We start from the raw sequence: 20,328 nt of genomic DNA on the forward strand, positions 1-20,328 counted from the left end.
TTCAAGAAACAAAAACAAGGAGAGGACAGATGAACTTCTAGAGCCTTAACCACTTAAGCCGCGGAGGATTTGGCTGCTAAACGACCAGGGGGTATTTTGCGATTCGGCACTGCGTGATTTTAACGGACAATTGCGCGGTCGTGCGACGCTGTACCTAAACGAATTTGGCGTCCTTTTTTCCCACAAACAGAGCTTTCTTTTGGCGGTATTTGATCACCTGTGTGATTTTTGATCACGCGCTATAAACAAAAAAAGAGCGTAAATTTTGCAAAAATAGCAATATTTTTCCCTTTTTTTATATGAAATTCCCCCCAAAAAAAATGTAAAAATCAAAATTTTTTAACATTTTCGGCCAATTTGTTTTATGCTACCTATGTTTGGTAAAAAAAATCGCAAAAAGCGTATTTTGATTGGTTTGCGCAAAAGTTATTGCGTTTACTAACTAAGGGAAAGATTTTTGTCATTTTTGTTGTTTTTTTTTTTAACGCGTAATGACGGCGATCTGCGATTTTTTTTGCGGTACTGCGACATTGCGGCGGACAGATCGGGCCCTTGACTGACATTTTTGACACTTTTGGGGTTACCAGTGACATTTCTACAGTAATCAGTGCTATACATATGCACTGTTACTGTAAAAATACACTGGTAGTGAAGGGGTTAACTTTATTTGAGAGGGAGGGGCTGTGTGTGTCCCTAGGGGCGTGATTCTAACTGTGATTGGCTGTGGCTTCAGCTGTATGCAGAGTGATCAACGGATCTACATAGTAGATCCATATGATCATCTCTCATACAGAGGGGAGAATGACAGGCAGCTTGTTTACACAAGCTGCCTGACTTTCTCCCTCTCCCCCGCCGATCGCAGAGTGGCCGGCAGACATCGGGTCCGCCGGTCACACGCGCGGGGGGGTCCGTGACCACGCGGGAGTGGGAGCGCGCCTCCGGCGGCGCGCGCTCGCTCCCTAGACCCTCACAAGCTAGTGACGTAGCCCTACGTCACTTTGCCTGTGAGGGGCTGACCGCCGACGTAGATAGTCGTGCGGCGGTCAGCAAGTGGTTAAAACAAGTTAACATTTACAGCTCCATTGAGGCTCATGCACATGTCTACCAAAAACACCATGATTTTAATTTTTAGACCTATTTTTTACTTATCTAAATGCAGCCCATTGTACAATAGATCTGTACACAAAGGCATGTAAATATTAGTAAACTAGTGCTGCAAAAAAAAAAAAAAATTGCATTACTGGACAGTATTTTATGTGTTTGCGCACGTAAATCACACCTCTTCCTTGAATAGTAGATTATATTATTTGAATATTTTGTCATTCTGGGAGCTAGAACTTTTACAAACACTATACTATCAAAAGTATTGGGATGCCTGCCTTTACACACACACGTGTACTTTAAAGCGGAGTTCCGGCCACAAAATCGACATAATCGATTTTGGGCCATCCACTTGCTTTTTGCCACCTGAAAAAGAAATGGATAGTTACGATTTTTTTTTTTCTTTACTTACCTTGTTATTGAAGAAAAATATACTCACCTTTCTTCCACTTCCTCCCTCTGCGGCCGCGGCCCGCGCCGTCACTTCCTCTTTGCATTGATTCCTGGGAGCTGAACGTCATCGCTCCAGGAATCAATGCGCCTGCACCGGCCCCGCTCGCCACTTCCGGTGAGGCGCCTCATTCCCTGCTAAACAGCTTCTGGGCAAAAAAAAATTTGTGGCCGGAACTCCACTTTAATGGCATCCCAGTGTTAGTCCATAGGGTTCAATATTGAGTTGGCCCACCCTTTGCAGCTATAACAGCTTCAACCCTTCTGAGAAGGCTTTCCACAAGGTTTAGGGGGATGTCTATGGGAATGTTTGACTATTCTTCCAGAAGCACATTTGTGAGGTCAGGCACTGATGTTGCAGAGAAGGCCTGGCTCGTAGTCTCTGCTCTAATTCATCCCAAAGGTGTTCTATTGGGTTGAGGTCAGGCTAGTCAATTTCCTCCACCCAAACCTCGCTCATCCATGTCTTTATGGACCTTGTTTGTGCACTGGTGCGCAGTCATGTTGGAACAGGAAGGGGTCATCCCCAAACTGTTCCCACAAAGGTGGGAGCATGAAATTGTCCAAAATGTCTTGGTATGCGTATGCCTTAAGAGTTCCCTTCACTGGAACTAAGGGGGCAAACACACACCATAGCCCCCTCCACCAAATGATTTGGAGTTGGACCAGTGCACACTTTGTACTTTGCATCCATGACACTTTCAAATATCTGCATTTCCAAAGGTAAACAAAGGAACATCATCTTTGAGGCCTTCATTTCCCCCCACGCTTTGTATCCTGAGTACATTTCGTCCCCGTATGAAGGCACCAATACAATTTGTACTATATGACAATAGCTTTCCCTGTCCTATTTAGAACTAAAAAAAAAAAACTTCTCAGGCCTGAGTTGTTAATGGGAAGCATGTGAAGAAATAAATAGACCAGAAGTGAGGTAACATGTACTTGTATTTACTGCATACATCCAATAACATGACAAAGAAGTACTCATTTTACTCATTTTATTTGCATATGATTGGATTTTTGAAGTGAACACGGGTAATTTTATTCTACTTCACACTTCAGTACCCCAGGCCCAGTTTCACCTCGCCCCACTTCACACTTTAGTCAGTCAGGCCCTTTGTGTTTACAAAGCAGATTAGGTGTTCACATTTATAATCTTACTCAACAGCTGAATACACAAGCTTTCAAAACCAATTTCTTCTAATGACAGTAAATTAGAAACTGAAACTGAGAAAGAAAAATACAGTAAAACCTTGGATTGCAAGCATAATTCGTTCTGGAAACATGCTTGTAATCCAAAGCACTCTTATATCAAAGAAAATTTCCCCATAAGAAATGATGGAAACTCAGATGATTCGTTCCACAAGTCCTTCAGTTTATAGTCTATATACAAAGATTATAGCAATGTGATAAGTTGTGTAACCATAAAATGTCCATCCACAATATGCAGCCTTCCCAAGTGGATTAGAAGCAAAATCTAGCAGAGCTACAGAATATAAGAGAGATGAGAGTCGCATCTAAGTGTAGCAATATGGTTACATTTAATGAAGGTTCAACATTTAGCAACTCACATGTTTGATGATTAAAATAGGCACACCTAAGTATGCAGGCATCCGGGGTAAAGCTGTCCACATAGACCATCCTCTGAACCACCGGCTCTCACCACTGTCAGTCTGCAATTGTGACCGGGAAGAATAGCCTGCAGTAGAGTGATCTGAAAGTGAGGCTTTGAATCACTCGTGGAGTGCAGCGGGGAAGGGATGATGAAGATGGCTGTGCAGAGGATGGTCTATGTGGACAGCTTTACCCCAGATGCCTGCATACTTGGATGTGCCTATTTTAATAATCATCCATGTGAGTTGCTAAATATTGAACCTTCATTAAGCCTCGGTTCACATTTATGCGATGCGGGAAGGCTGCGTATCCGCAGCCTGTTCCCGCATCGCACACGCACCCCCGGCAGTTCACACTGCCATATGCGATACGCTGGGGGTGTCAATGTAATCTTAACGACACCCCCAGTTTGATCGCATATCGCAGTGCGATCGTGCAGTTTGCACAGGATCGGATCGCACAAGTGTGAACCGCTGTGCGATCCGATCCTGATGCGGCAGCCAAAAAGGGTCCCTGTGCGTGTTTGCTGCGGCTGCACTGATCAGTGTTGCTGGCTATAGCCGGTGGCGCTAATCATTTCGGGACAAGCTAGTTGTACGCAAATCAATAAATCGTCTTGTGTACAACCAGCTAGCCTATACATATGACTGGCTTTAGGTTTTAAACCATACCTACAATTTGCCGCCCCATTCTTCTCCCTTGGGTGCAGATTTGCTGCGATTCTGCTCATGATATCAAAGCACTGAGGTGCAATTGGTAAATCGCAGAATGCCCATTCGAGATGCCATTCATTTGAATTGCACCTAAAATCATGGAGAAATATCAGATACGAAAGAATGCGCATGATCAGAAACAACAAATAATGAAAAAAAGGAAGGCCTTTGTCTTACGAGAATTTTCATGAATAATTTCTATCCTCGGTTCCGACTTGCTGTAAAAACATTGAGGAAAACTGGGCTGATTTTCTCATAGTGTATAGGGGGGCTAAATTTTGCAGTTTGTACCTGTGGAAATTTTCATTCGGAAAGGTCGGAGTTGACCGTTGAAAGTTGTGTACACACTATCAGAAAATTGCACGATCGTTCCTCGGATGAAAATGTTTGCCTGATTTTCCTAAAGGCTTGTACATAAAAGAAAATCGGGTGAATATTTTCATCTGAGGAATGATTATACAATTTTCTGATAGTGTGTACACAACTTTTGACAGCCAATTCCGACCCTCCAAACAAAAATTTCCGAAGGGACAAACTCCAACATTTTTCTCATACAGGAACCAAAGAAATTATTTTTGTTTAGACTGTTCTGGACTGCCCTATGCAGATATACTGTGGCAGGTTGGAAGGGCGGCCCTCCTGTACCTACCTGTATGTCATTTCATGCATTACGTCTGGGTCATGGGGTGACAACCCACTCCTGTGGTGATTGGACACAGCAGGAGCCAATCAGCAGGTCCAGGGGACCCGAGGTTTGCCGCCACCCAGCGATCGTTTGTGAGAGAGGCAGATCGTCAGTCTCCCTTCGTAAACAAGGCAGACCGCCTTTCTGTGAGAAGGGAAGATGGAGATCTTGTATTTATGCTAAGCAGGAACACAGATCTCTGTCTTTCCCCCAATCAAAGCACCTCCCACACAGTCAGCTAGCACTCCCAGGGAACACATTTAATCCTTTGATCGCCCCTGATGTTAATCTCTTACCTGCCAGTGTCATTAGTACAGTGACAGTACATTTTTTTAACACTGATCACTGTGTTGATGTCACTGGTCCCCAAAAAGAGTCACTTAGTGTCTGATTTGTCCACTGCAATGTTGCAGTCCCGCTAAAAATCGCTGATCGCCGCCATTACTGGTAAAAAAAAATTTAAAAATAAAAATTCCATAAATCTATGCCATAGTTTGAGGACACTACAACTTTTGAGCAAACCAATCAATATATGCCAATTGGGATTTTTTTTTTTTTTTTTACCAAAAAACATGTAGCAGAATACATTTTGGCTTTTTCCATTTTTCTATTGGACGTGATTTAGGGCAGAAAGTAAAATATACAGTATTGTAACTTTTTTTTTTTCAAAATTGTCAGCCTTTTTTTGTTTATAGTACAAAAAAAAAAAAAAATCACATAGGTGATCAAATACCACCAAAAGAAAGCTCTATTTGTGGGAAAAAAAGATATTGATTTTATTTGGGTACAGTGTCGCACGCCTGCACAATTGTCAGTTAAAGTAACGCAGTGCTTTATTGCAAAAAATGGCCTGGTCATTAAAGCGGAGTTCCACCCAAAAGTGGAACTTCCGCTTTAGGTAGTCCTAACCCCCTGACATGCCACATTTGGCATGTCATTTTTTTTGGGGGGTACCTAGTTTTGACAGATACCCGCTCCCACTTCCGCTCGGAGCGCCATGGTGCCCTGAGCGGAAGTTCTCCTCTCCTCCTCCCTCCCTGCCATCTTCTGGGACATGTCAGAGGTCCCAGAAGATTGCTGGCCAATCAAGACGCGCAGCGCAGCGCAGTGCAACTCGTACATGCGCAGTGCATACCCGGCTGTGAAGCCGCAAACTGTCACAGCCGGGTGCCCACACCAGTGATGCCGGCGCCGCCTAGACCAGAGGGAGAGGATCGAGGCTTCAGGCGGCCGCATCGCTGGACCGTGGGACAGGTGAGTGTGTGTTTATTAAAAGTCAGCAGCTACACTTTTTGTAGCTGCTGACTTTTAATAAACACAGAAAAGGCTGGAACTCCGCTTTAAGGGGGGGGGGGGTAAACCTTTCGGGGCCGAAGTGGTTAATGTGTACCATTTTCATATGATTTTCATCAAAAATTAGAAAAGAAAGACTGCACATGATCAGAAACAACAAACAACAAAAAAAAAGTCTTTGTCGTACGAAAATCTTCGCACATTATTTCCTTCCTCGGTTCTGACTTGCTGTGAAACAACGAGGAAAATCAGTTGATCGTTCAGCCGATATTCTTATAGAGTCAGTGCACCCTACTTTGGGCCCGTACACATGATAAGAAAATGGAAAGTAAAGTTCGGTACGACGAATAATCAGCCGATCATCTGATCGTTAGAATGGTGCTTTCGACAGCCGATTCTGACTTTTCGGATGACAAAAACTGAAGGTGCAGGCTAGAAAAGTTTTATGGTAAGTGAACACAACTTCAAATTTTTGTGCAATTAGTACAAATTTGTCTGAAAAAATTCGTAAGGGTCCATTCAGACTAGCACGACTTGTCAGGCGACTTGTCAGCCTGACAAGTCGCGCTCGGTCGCTCGCCATTGATTAGAACAGGACCCGTTCTAATAGGAGCGACACAAGTCGCTCCGACTTAGAAAAAGGGTCCTGTACTACTTTGGGGCGACCTGGAGGGGACTTGCATTGACTTCAATAATATGAAGTCCATGCAAGTCGCGCCGAAGTCCGGTGCACGCTGTGCACCGCGACTTCACAGGTCGCCCCACAAAGTCGGATCGCGCCAGTCTGAATGGGCTGTAAGAGCAAGCACGCTCAGAAACAAAAGAATACATAAATCAATTCAACACATGACATCACTTCCGAAGTTGTATTCTGTAGTACGAGAATTTTCTTATGAAAGTAACCTCTTCACTTTCCATATGAGACTAGGATGCAACAAAAAACGGACGACTATTTGTCTGATAATCTCATCGTGTGTACCGGGCTTAACCACTTGCCGACCGCCCCACGCAGAATTACTGCGGCAGGGCGGCTCGGCTGCACATATTCACATAGTACTATGTGATTATGTGCACGCAGTCTTGGCGGCACGCGTGCGCCGCCGAGACCGCATTCCCACTGTGATTAGACACAGCGGGAGTCAGGCAGCGGGAGGAGCGGCCTCCCACGATCATCAGAGAAACTGACAGAAGACCCGCCTGCTTATGTAAACAAAGCAGGCAAGTCTTCTGTCAGACAGACAGAGAGAGATCAGGAGTTTCAGCTAAGCTAAGCTGAAAACCCCCATCTCTCTGTGCCTGTCACAGAACCTCCCCCCCCTACAGTCAGTAAGTATTATTAGGCATACATTAACCCCCTTTGATCATCCCCAGTGTTAACCCCTTCCCTGCCAGTGTGATTTATACAGTAACAGTGCATATTATTTAGCACTGATTACTGTATTAATGTCACTGGTCCCCATAAAGTGTCAAAAATGTCAGTTAGGGGTTCGATCTGTCTCCCGCAATGTCACAGTCCTGCTAAAAATCGCTGATCGCTGCCATTAATAATAAAAATATAAAATAAAAAGACAAAAAATCTATCCCGTAGTTTGTAAACGCTATAACTTTTGCGCAAACCAATTAAAATACCCTTTTTGGGATTTTTTTTACCAAAAATATGTAGCAGAATACAAATTGGCCTAAACTGATAAAAAAATGTGATTTTTTTTAATTTTTTTATTGGGAATATTTTATAGCAGAAGGTAAAAAATATTGTGTTTTATTCAAAATTGTCACAATTTTTTTGTTTATAGCACAAAATCTAAAATCCACAGAGGTGATCAAATACCACCAAAAGCAAGCTCTATTTGTGGGAAAAAAAGGACATCAATTGTATTTTGGTACAGCATCGCATGACTGCGCAATTTTTCGTTAAAGTAGCGTAGTTTTAAATCGCAAAAAATGGCCTGGTCATTAAGGGGGAAAAACCTCCCGGAGCTTAAGTGGTTAAAGTGGAGTTCCACCCACAAGTGGAAGTTCTGCCTTAAAGCAGAGTTCCGGCCTGAAAAAAAAAAAAATTGATAAAAATACCCCCGGGACAGTCAGGGCTAGTGCATTTCATAATGGATAGCCTCTGAACTGTCCCTGGTTTCACTTACCTTTTAGAAGAAATACTTACCTTGAAAATGTCTTGTCCAGCGCAGCCATCTCAGGTGTGGGCAGCTGAAGCTGGAGCATCCTCTTCGGTGTCCTCTTCGGTGACGTCGGAGTCCCAGAATGCCCTGCTTGTCACTTCCGGTGCAGGCGCGTCATCCCTGCACAGCTTCTGGGAAGCTGTTTAGCAGGGAATGACGCGCCTGCACCGGAAGTGACGAGCAGGGCCAGTGCATTGACTCCTGGGAGCGATGACGTTCATCTCCCAGAAGTCAGGAAGTGATGTTGGTAACCGTGTCCGAAGAGGGAGGAAGAGGAAGGAAAGTAAGTATATTTTCTTTAAAAACAAGGTAAGTGAATCAAAAAAAAAATGTTTAATTATCCAATTCTTTTTCAGGTAATGTAGAGCAAACGGATGGCAAAATGTTGTTTTTAGGCTGGAACTCCACTCCTTATATGCCACATTTGGTATGTCATTTTTTTGGGGGGTGGGGGGAGTGGGTACCTATTTTTGACCCAGCTCCCACTTCCCCTCACAGCGCCGTGAAGATTGCCCGGTGTTCTGCCAAAAACTCCAACTTTTGGAGATCTCCAAAAACATTATTTCCGGTGACTGTACACTAGGAATAATTAGAGATTTGGAGCACTTGGTGTTTACACAGTCCCGCTAAAAATTGCTGATCGCCGCCATTACTAGTAAAAAATAAATAAAAAAATTAAAATGACATAAATCTTTCCCCTAGTTTGTGCAAACCAATCAATATACACTTATTGGGATTTTTTTGACAAAAAAAGGGGATCAAATACCACGAAAATAAAGCTCTATTTGTGGGGGACAAAAGGGAACATCAATTTTATATGGGTACAACGCCGCACGACTGCGCAATTGTCAGTTAAAGTAATGCAAAGCCGAATTGCAAAAAATGGCCTGGTCATAAAGGGGGAAAAATCTACCAGTCCAGAAGTAGTTATTAGTGTGTACGGGCCCCGTAGGGTTGCTACCTCATCCCTTTAGTCCCAATTCACACGTGATTCAGAGCACACTGCAAAATCACATTCTGTACGATGCAAATTCAACCATACAGTTTGTAGGTCTGAATTTGCATCGGATTCAGACACAACACGCACCGGACCCTTTTTTGGGTCAGCAGAATTGGATTGCACCTATGCGATCCGGTTCATGTCCGAACTGCACGTAGCAGTCGTGTGAAACGCGTCTACTGTCCTACCCTGCTGTACCTTGTACCACTTATGTGAATAAAGGAACTTCTTTTCATTGGATTCCGTGGTGGTGTGCGACCATTTTCTTCTTTTATATATGTCTGAACTGACAGTACGAACTGCGATATGCGAACTGATCTGGGGTGTTGTTAGCTTCGTATTGACACCCCCAGCGATTCGTATATGAAAGTGTGAACTGCCTGTGATTTGAATGCGAGGCAGGAACCCGTAGTGGATTCGCAGGGTTCCCGCATCGCAAATATGTGGACTGAAAACCGAATACATATTCATTACACAGGTTCTGTGGCTGATTAAATGAACTTAGTGCCTTACCTGCATTCAATTAGCCCCAGAACCTGTGTAATTAACATGTGTTCGGTTTTAAAGTGATAAGGTGGCTACACAAGTATGAGGTGTATAGGAAGTGAGGAAAGCATTGGTCAGGTGTGAAGTACACACACATCCATATACAGGGAGGGAGCATTTCCCACACAGCTCAGCTCTGCCCTGACTCAGGCTGTGAGGTAGAGGGTCACGTGAGCACACACAAAGCAGCTGGCAGAGCAGTCCTCACTAAGGTGTGTCCTGTTGCCTTGAGCCACGTGACGTCACGAATACCTGAGCCAGGCAGACAGGAAAGAGGAGAGAGCCGGGGAGTGTGAGGAAGGTTCGCTACAGAGAGGGGCTCAGAGTAAGAGGAGGTGGAGGGAGCGCATAGACCTCACCTTCCCAGCACTGACTGTGTGGAGGTAATAGGCTGAGAGCTGAGCTCAGGTAAAGGTAAGTGTACCTGTGTGCGGACATTGCTCCTCATTTCCTGCTCCTGCTTTTCCTGCTGCCATATTGCTGCTTTCGGTGTATGTTGGGATCTGCTGTCTAACCACCGACCCGCAACTCTCATCGGAGCTTTCCGTGTTTATTATGTATCTCTATCTCATTGGGTCCTGTGTGTTCCATTCCTCCGACTCTACTGTTACTGATCGGGGTGCATGGTGGGGGCACTGTATGTTTTCTATTAGTTATATACACATTATTACATTGTTTGTAGAAGGAAAGTGCCAGAAGTTTTCTCTCTATCCACTTCATCAAGATCTAGTTTGTAGGTGAGCCCCCCCCCCCCCCAGACTCCAGGGAAGGGCCCATGGGGGTGCAGGGGGTACGATTCATAGTAACCCCCCCCCCCCTGCAGAGATCATACAAGACATAGATGTACTGGGAGGATTGGTTTCATACTATGGGGAATGTACATGAGATCAATTCAAACTTGGTCTTCCCAAACCTTTTTTTATGGGATCATTCATTACAGTAGAACATCACTTATCACTTTTTGTTTTCTACTCTTTCACCCCCCCCCCCCATAAAATTTAAAAAAAAAAGTGTATGTGCATATATATATATATATATATATATATATATATATATATATATATATATTATTTTTTTTTCCCTTCTACTGGGTTATGCTCCTTAACCACTGAAGATTTTACCCCCTTGATGATCATGCCTTCTTTTTTTTTTTTTTTTTTTTTTTTTTTTGCTCTTCGGCACTGCTTGTGCTAACTGGTAATTGCGTAATTGTCATGCAACGCTGTACCCAAACAAATAGTCTAACCTTCTCCCCCCCCACACACAAATAGTGCTTTCTTTTGGTGGTATTTGATCGCCACTGGATTTTTTATTTATTTTTATTTTTTTGCAATATAAGCGAAAAAAAGGCTGACAATTTTGATTTAAAAAAAAAAAAAATGTTATGCTTTCTGCTATAAAACATAGCCACTAAAATAAATATTTAAATTCCTTCATTCATTTTGGTCAAAACACATTTTGCTACATGTTTTTGGTAAAAACAATTATTGGGATTTCTATATTGTTTGGATCTGTGTGAAAGTTATAGCATCTACAATCTATGGTGTATGTTGTTGTTGTTTTTATTATTATATTTGAAATTCATATTTTTTTTATATATATATATATATATATATATATATATATATTTTTTTTTTCCCAACTTATAATGGGACCTTGATAGTGCAGCAGGCAAACAGACGCTGGGGGGACTAACTGCCACTGAATATCACCCGTGATATTCATTTAGTGATATTATTCACTGTACTAATGATGCTGGCTGGGAAGGGGTTAACATCTAGGGCAATCAACAGGTTAAATGTGTACCTAACTATGTATAATTTTGTGTAAAGTGTGCTGCTTTTACCAAGAGATCCCTCCAGTTTTTGAGAAACAGAGATCTCCCCCCCCCCCCCCTCTGTACAGAGCCCTGTGTTGTTTACCAACATAGCGCGCTGGGCTGTGATTGTACACAGCTGATCAGCAAGTCCCTTCCATTAATCATTGCCCGGGATTTGCTTACAGGCTCCAATTGTGTACACTAAACCCGATAGTAGGCCTGGGCGTACAGGTACATTGCCAATACCAACCGCTCACCTGCAGTTTTTTTTTTTTTCTTTTTAACCATCTGTGTCCCGATGGGGAGATTTCCCTTCACTTCCTGTCCCACAGCTAGCCAGGAAGTGAGAGGAAATCTCTGCAAATTAACTGAATTCTTTGGGGTCCAGAACTAGCAGATCCTGTAAGTTGCAACACGGGGCCTCCATGAATCAGACCAGGCCACTTTCTTCCATTGCTGTGTGGTCCAGCATGGGCACCCTGATTGGTTTGCTGCTACAGAGCCCCATACGCAACAAACTGCGATGCACTGTGTGTTCTGACACCTTTCTGTTGGAATCGGCATCAACTTTTTTAGCATTTTGAGCTACAGCAGCTCTTCTATTGGATCGGGCTACATGGGTCAGGCTTTGCTCGCCAGATACATCAGTGAGCCCTGACCCAGTTTTTTTTTTTCCCTTGGACCACTTATGATGGATTCTGACCACTGCAGACTAGGAACATCCCACAAGAGTTGCAGATTTGGAGTTGGTCTGACCTAGTCTTCTAACCATTACAATTTGGCTCCTGTCAAAGTTGTTGAAATCCTTACACTTGCGAATTTTTAATGCTTTTCTGTTTTCAACACATTAACTTAAGCGACATGTTACTTGCTGCCCATTATATCCGACCCAATTTCAGATGCCATTGCAACAAGGTAATCAATGTTCACTTTAAGGCCCCTTTCACACTTGCGGACCGTTTAGATTCGCCTGTCAGTTTTTCAGGCGGATCTGAACAGTCCCCCCCCCCCCCCCCCCCATGCATCCCTATGGGGCAGCGAATGCCAGCGAAGACATGTCCGCTGACATCCAATCCGGTCAGTCAAATCCGGACAGATGGAAACCCTATTTTCCATCCGTCTGGCGGATCGGATGAGAACGGACAGGCGGTCCGTTCTCATCCGATTCCCCCATAGAGGACAGCGGGGATCTGACACCTCTGTCTCCGCACACAGAGCAAAGACGGAGCTGTCATCCGCCTGCTCAATGGGGTCATAATATGTGTGTTTGTGTATATATAAAGTATGTGTGTATTTTATACCTTGGGATAGGAGGGGAGAGTGTACACTATGCGTGTTTTTGGAGCATGCAGTTAACATCTTCTGCGGTCTGGAAATAAGGAGGTAGAAATGTAAACATTGGGAGTATTTCGGCCAGGCTTCATGGATGACAAAAAAGGCCAACAGGTATGGCATTTAGACCCCATTCACACTACCGCGACTTGTCAGGCGACTGGTCAGCCTGACAAGTCGCGGTCCATGCAGTGCTACAGGAACCGTTCTAATAGGAGCGACTCAAGTCGCTCCGACTTAGAAAAAGGTTCCTGTACTACTTCGGGGCAACATCGGAGCGACTTGCATAGACATTCATTATATGAAGTCCGTGCAAGTTGCGCCGACTTCGCGGTGCACGCGTCTTCACAGGTCGCCCCCAAAGTCGTGCTGCGTTAGTGTGAACCGGCACTTATATTAAACAATATTTTACAAAGGACACAGTGTATTTTAAAGTACTGGGGCCCATTGTTTGCTGCATAGGCCAGTGTATGTAAAGGTGAATTTAGCCTTTATACTGGCTGGGCCCCATGAATTGAAAATAGTATGGAAGCAAAGATACATTGAATCCAGTGCTGGATGTAGGGCAACGAGAGAACTTAAGCAGGCCATATATACAATTTTTTTTTTTTTTTTTTTTTATTTCCTTTTAGATTTACCTTTAACTATGTAGTGCAAGGGTCTGCCTGATTGCATACAAATTGATAGTGTTTAGGTTTGACCTCATAATATATGGTTTTGGTAAATTTAAAATGGAAAATGGTACAAGAAAATTGTATAATGTATGGCCATCCTTAGACAAACAAATCAGTAGTTTATTCTTACCAAAGCTCTATAAAGAGAGATTCACCTTGTAAAGATGATCCCATACCACACCCTGTGTTCACTGTACAGTTATATGCTGCCTTGTGTCTGACTGAACTGGATTCAGTATTATTCCACGTTTATATATACTGTCCTGCCTTGTGTTTCCTTAATCCAATAGTTACCACTTGATCCCTATCCTCTGCTGGTATGTACCATCTAAAATATTTTCTCTATACAATACTCCTGAATGTGTATTGGAGGCCAAGACATATTCATTTTGGATAAAGTGAGGATTGGCGAGAGGAAACCTCCCCAAAGAGAGGGAAATCCTCCATTGAAGGATTTTGCCTCTACCCTATTCCATTAATGGTGACAGCACTTTTTACTGAGTGGTTTTTTTTTTTTTTTTTTAGGCTATTTGCCCCTTTAAGTGTTTTTGGAGGATTCCACCAGCCAGAGGAGGGGGTTTGGAGGGTAGATTAGGTGATAGCGTCCTCCTTTGGGGACATTGGAGTGGGGGGAGGGTTCTCTTGGTGGGGGGAATTGCTTGGATATGGGGGGGGGGGGGGCGTTGGGAGCTGAGGTTCCCCCTCCATGAGATAGCTGACTGATTCAGATTACGTTCTTGTGCAGTTTTTGTATTTTTGATGTCCAATAAATTTTATGTTATACTGCATTGGTAGCCTTTGAGGTGATCTATCCTGGTGGGGTTCTTTTTAAATGCATGTTTAAGTGGATGTGGCACTAAGCTGGTGTTTTCCCTTCCTAGGACTCGGTTTTGTTTGGGTCTTTTAGCACTCTTTACTGGCCTTCTAAAAAGAGATCCATGGAGGGTTGCTTTTCAGTGAGTAGTAGAGCAGTGGCTGCTGGGCATTTTGAAGGCAATACTGGCACTTTCTGAAAGTTGAACAGAGACTTTCTATGTAAATACCATACATACAAACTTTCTGAAACGTTTGTGAGGCGGCTCAATTAACTTGAAAGGATTGCATTTGGCAGCAGTAATGCCCTCCAATTGTTCTATGGGTTATAATTTGTGTAAGACCCAGAGTGGCTGCATGTTATCTTTTAGGTGGGTGGTAAAATCATGGCACAGCCTGTTTTCTTTACTTTGTGAATGTGAAATTTGTGATTTCCCCATACCTTCTGTAATTGCGACAGTTTAAAAAATATGGATATTCCATCTTTTTGTCCTGGTGACAAGTCAATGGGGCCAATAATGAGACGAAATCTCAATAAGCTCTACCAAGCTCAATGAGCAGGGACCTCTGATTCCTCCTGTATTGCAACTGTATTGTTTGCCCTAACATTGTAAAGCGCTGCACAAACTGTTGGCGCTATATAAATCCTGTATAATAAAATGAACACGGAGGGGAATTTAAAAGCTGACAGCTGTTCACATTTAAAAAAAAAAAAATGTAATTTTAACTCTATAGCTTAGTGAATTTAAACTATTGCTACTCTCATTTTGGACAGTCCCAGTACTAGAATTTCCCTGCATTTTCCTGTGCAGATTTTAACTGTGAAAGTCAAAGCACGCATAGAGCTCAACAAGATTCTTCTTGACCCCATGCGAGGTTGTTTAGACCTCAACACTATATATCACCTCCAAATTTACCTTGTGAATAGTAAATAATGAAGGTGAACCTATGCGCTTAGGAGTATAAATAAAAGCCTACCTTAATGCTGCTACTTATACATAATCTCAAAACATGAAATCTTACATGGAACCTCAAATGAGTGTCACAATACAAGGAATCAGTAGCGCAAAACAATGATATACTCTCCTACCATATATACGGTATGTGGTTGGTCACTGCAAAGCGACCAAATTATAATTTATTTGGTTTATTGATTTATTGGTCGCTTTTCAGTGACCAACCACATACCGTATATATGGTAGGAGAGTATATCATTGTTTTGCGCTACTGATTCCTTGTATTGTGACACTTATTTGAGGTTCCATATGAGATTTCATGTTTTGAGTGTTTAGACCTGGCAATAGTTTTCTTAAGGGTTAGACAAAATGCATGTTGTGCACATAAATTGCATGAATGGAGACTGAAGCTTGCCATATGTTCATGATCCATGTATGGCCTTTGCCATTTGAGAAGAGTGAAACCAGTGATGGACTCCTGAAAGGGACGTTCTTTATATTTTCAATTGATCAGTGCTGCAGCGCTAAGCAATGTATTCTGGCAGGGGAGGAGTCCTGCTGCTGTAATACAAGAGAACAGCAAAGGGATTTCCCATATTCCCCTCAAATGCTTAAATGGGTGAAATCTGTTCCTTTTTTCTAAATTTTCTTTTATCAGGTGGCTGATGGGGAGAAAGATCATTTACAGTTATGTGTGTGCACTGCAGAGATTACCCCAATGCTCAAACCGGCATAGGAATTTTATTTTCATGCAGTAAAAGTCATACAGGAAAAAGGACCAATATAAGTAGACCATAGGGGTTAGCTAAAGTGTTAGGGTAGGAAGGAAGTTTTATCTTTTAATGGTGGATTCTAGAGCTGCCCATAAATGGATCTTAAATCCGGTGACTGCTAAGTGTCCTTGGCTGCCAAAGGCTTATTTTTTTACCCCCAGAAAAATATCCTGTGGCAACACTCATTTCCTGCACTATATCAATGGAGAATTGGCAGTCACCCTAAGCAGCTATTACTTATTACAGGCAACAGTGCCAACATTTGTTTGCAGCACTTTACAAACTGTACTTTCACCTTTGTCACCACTATCAATCATTCATTCATTTTTATAGCATCACAAAAAAATCTTGCTTTTGCTGCAAAGGACTGAAGTGTTGTACACTATATTGGCTTCAAGAAAAAATGAAGAAATGTTGGTTATTGTAGTTGTAATGTAACCTTGTCTCAGCCCAGGTTCACACTGAGGCCGTTTTGAACTTGAGCGAGTTCAGCTGATTGATTTTCAAGCCGGCATTTCAGGCCAACTTTGGGGGCGATTTCAGACATCTGTGTGAGTTCCTGCAAAGATGTCTATGGAAATCACCCCCCCCCCCAAATTGCCAAAAGTAGTATAGAAACTACTTTTGGGAATTGGTACGGCGCAGCAAAGTCAGCGTCCCACCGATTCGAACGGTGCCATTGTTGGGAATTGGCTCAGATTTGACGTGTCAGTGTGAACGTGGGCTTAAGCCCCGTACACACGTACCGAATGTCGGCCGTACGATCGGCCGTCTTTTGTCCAGGGCTGTCCTGTCGGTTGAAAAGTGCTAAAGACTGCACACGAATTTTGTCGGCCAACAACAGCCGACTGCAGAAGTGATGCCATGTGATGGTTAACTTTCCGTGTGTTTTTTCTTCTCTGAGCATGCCCAGTCTTGCTCATCTGCTGTTTGTTGGCCGAAATCTGTACTGACTGGCGAACAATCGGCCGTTCTGGTGTTGGCCAACAAAAATTTTAATGCCTGCACACCAGATTCTGTTCGGCCGAAAAGTCGCAGTCGGTTGTCAGAAGCATCATACTAACAAGCCTACAATCGGCCGATCGGTCGGTGGCCGAATATTTACGGCCGACAATCGCTACATGTGTACGGGGCTTAAGTCTTAAAATGGTTGTTTGATTACTTCTGACTGATGAGTTAATTGAGCCATCTTCAGATGAGCCACACTTACTTTACTGCTGCATTGACCCACCCTTTTTTAATTTGCCATGAACCAGAAGGAGACAGTGCCAGGGCCAGCATACCATTTCTATGCCTTGTGCTGGCCCAGCTACTGTTCTTTGATAGGCAAGTATGTTCCTACTTACCCTCAGGCATTAATAAATATAAAGAGAGAGGTGCATTTTAAACATTCAGAAATGGCTTATGAAGGAGAAAAAGATGGGACAAGGCTTTCCCTTACCCCAATGGGCTTTTAGTTTAGAGGAGGGGCTCGTTTTAGCATCTTAGTGGCTATTGTGGTTACCCCCTACCTTTTTAGGGCCTTTGTCGACAGACTTTGGGTGTGTATCGATAGAATCAGTTTTCATTGGTGACGTGGTATTGACCTCCTTTTGACCTGCTTCAAGCAGGTTTTGCTTTCCCATAGACACATATAGGGGTTTTTCAAAACCCCTTCTGAAGCAAACAAAAGCTCTCCATACTTGAGAAAATCCCTCTGGGTCTGTGATTTATGTTTATTGAAATTTTGTTACAAAAGGATAAGAAATTAGAGCAGTTCTTGCTGAACAATATGATATATATCGAGGAGTTGTTGATTTGGATACATTTTTTAAAACCGGAAGACCTGTTTAATCCTAAACAGAACATGAGGCAGTGGTTCAGCTTGTGTTGTGGGGATGGTATTCCCCCCCCCCCCCTCTATACACCCCTAATGGGAGCAGTCTGTGTCAGGAGCTGGGGGTTAGCACCGTCAACCACATAGAAGCGCATTCATATTTAATATATATTTTTCAACTATATAAAGGAAAAAAAGTAACTGGATGCAGTAAATGTAACTGGAGTAGAAAATGGGTGAACATTAGGGGGGGAAAGAAAATGTCAGAGGTTGCTATATGAAGTACAAGTTGTTAAGCTGTGGTGGGTCTGTGATTTAAAAAAAAATGTAAAAACCATAAACCGAGTGAATAGACATAATGGCTTGGCAACTTGCCTTTTCAGTAGTGGCCTCCATATTTCTGTCATAACAAAAAACTGAAGATTACTGTAATGATGTTAATTGTCTCTTGCCTTCAGTCCTGTTACCAATTAAAACTTCAAATGAAAATTGAATCCAAATTCCCCACGTTCCCTCTACTTTGGGGCACTTTTTTCAGTATGGCAATAGGCTGAGTGCAGGTAATTCACTGGTATCCTTTTTGAAGTTTTTACAAATCAGTCAAAAGGGTATCGCATTAAAAGCTTGAGAAAGTAGGAAAAAGAAATGGGAACAAATGCTATTGGTAGGCATATGCACTGTATTCTGAAGGTGGAGGGAGAGATGTGGATGTTGTATTTTGGGTCTACTCACAAAGATAAAGAGTTTGTGTGCTTTACAAATTTCCAAGCTAGTGGAGTTGATTTTTCTGGGAGGATTTATTTCTGTCTGTGACCCCATTGGAGCGATTTTTACTTCCTGTCCCAGTGATGCCCATCCATGAAATGGAAGGTGTATTTTTACTGGAGTGAGAATGGCAGACGTTCTAACCCTTCCTCATTGTACTGCACATGTTTTATGTGCTCTTCTTCTTCTTCTTCTTCTTCTTCTTTTTGAGAGAATTTTTTCCAATAGGGACAAAATCATATCTAACTGTTATGTATACCCTATGCTTTTGCACTACTGTGTGGCACCATGTTACATGACTATTAATTGAACTAAATCTCTGCTTCTTTCACTTGCACATCTTCCTGCTGATATTAGGTGTTCAAAAGGTGTGATGTCCTGGTGTATTAGATGGAGAAGCCTCCTTCTAATGGGAAGCATACTATCTTACTTAGAAACCGAGAGGTAATGACTACCCTATGTTGGCATGGTGAGGAAAGCAGGCAAAGACTCTTGTTTTAGTAAAAAAAGGCAATGCATAGAAAAATGACATGATCTCAGGCATTTTATGATGGTTTACACAACAAATCTTACTGTTATAACCTCTTTTTTTTGGTGTCCTTATGTAAAATTAGTTTTATTTGGTAATAAGTATGTGAAACCAGTCATTAAGGTGTATGCATAGCCAAAACAGTGTTTTAGATAGTAAGGTAAAGCCTGGTACACTCTCCTAAGGAGCTCACAGTACTAACTATGCAATGTTAGTACAGCCATCTCCCCGTTGAGCTATTGTGTTCTGACAGCCCCACCAACCCCCATAAAGGCCTTGGAAAATGGTTCTATTTTTTTCTTTTTTTCCTATTCTATAAATCTCCAAAAAAAAAATACATATATTTTATTTTGTGTATGCATACACTTGAAATTCCTATATAAAGGAAAGTATACATTTTTCTTTACTGATGGCAGAATCCCTTAGAGGTAATAATTTTCCTGTTTATTCATACATATGCCATACAAAAATGTGTCTTAGTGTGTTGCTACTAATACATCTCAACTCCCTGCTCCCTTACATAGTTACATAGTTGCATAGTTAGTGAGGTTGAAAAAAGACATAAGTCCATCCAGTTCAACCTATGATGTGTGTGTGTGTGTGTGTGTGTGTGTGTTTGCTTTTAACCGTACATTGTATACCCCTGTATGTTGTGGTCTTTAAGGTGTCCATCCAATAGTTTTTTGAAACTATCAATGCTCCCCACTGATACGACTGCTTCTGGAAGAGAATTCCACATCCTTACCGCTCTTACAGTGAAGAACCCCTTACGCACTTTAAGGTTTAAACCGCCTTTCCTCAAGTTTTAGTGAGTGGACATGTGTCTTATTGTATCTCCTTTCTCTGAATAGTTTGTTCCTTATGCTAGGGTCGCCAGTTCAGTATTTGTACATTGATATCATATCCCCCCTCAATCGTCTCTTCTCCAGAGAGAATAGGTTCAGTGCTTGTAGTCTTTCCTCATAGCCGATGTCCTCCATTCCCCTAATTATTTTTGTTGCCCTTCTCTGGACTTTCTCCAGTTCCACCACATCCTTCCTGAGGACCGGTGCCCAGAACTGGACAGCATACTCCAGATGTGGCCGGACCAGAGTCTTGTAGAGTGGGAGAATAATCTCTTTATTTCTGGAGTGAATCCCCTTTTTTATACAACCCAGTATTCTGTTGGCTTTGCTTGCGGCGGCTTGGCATTGCATGCCACTGCTAAGCCTGTTGTCTACCAGTACCCCAGGTCCCTTTCCATCCTAGACTCACCCAGAGGTTCCCCCCCTAGTG

General features: G+C 42.6%; 1 protein-coding gene across 2 annotated transcripts in view; it reads left to right on the top strand.

The window, feature by feature from the left end:
• Positions 1-9,796: 9,796 nt before the first annotated feature.
• IRF6 (interferon regulatory factor 6) overlaps positions 9,797-20,328 on the top strand; it is a 36,982-nt gene continuing 26,450 nt past the window's right edge. The window contains exon 1 of one of the 2 annotated variants that reach the window (XM_082245834.1): positions 9,797-9,990. The gene's annotated coding sequence lies outside the window, so the exon portion shown is untranslated. The remainder of the gene's footprint in view (positions 9,991-20,328) is intronic. The other variant, XM_082245835.1, reaches the window with a different exon arrangement.

This window comes from Pelophylax lessonae (genome assembly GCF_965119305.1).
Source record: "Pelophylax lessonae genome assembly, chromosome: 2".
NCBI classification, from domain to species: domain Eukaryota; kingdom Metazoa; phylum Chordata; class Amphibia; order Anura; family Ranidae; genus Pelophylax; species Pelophylax lessonae.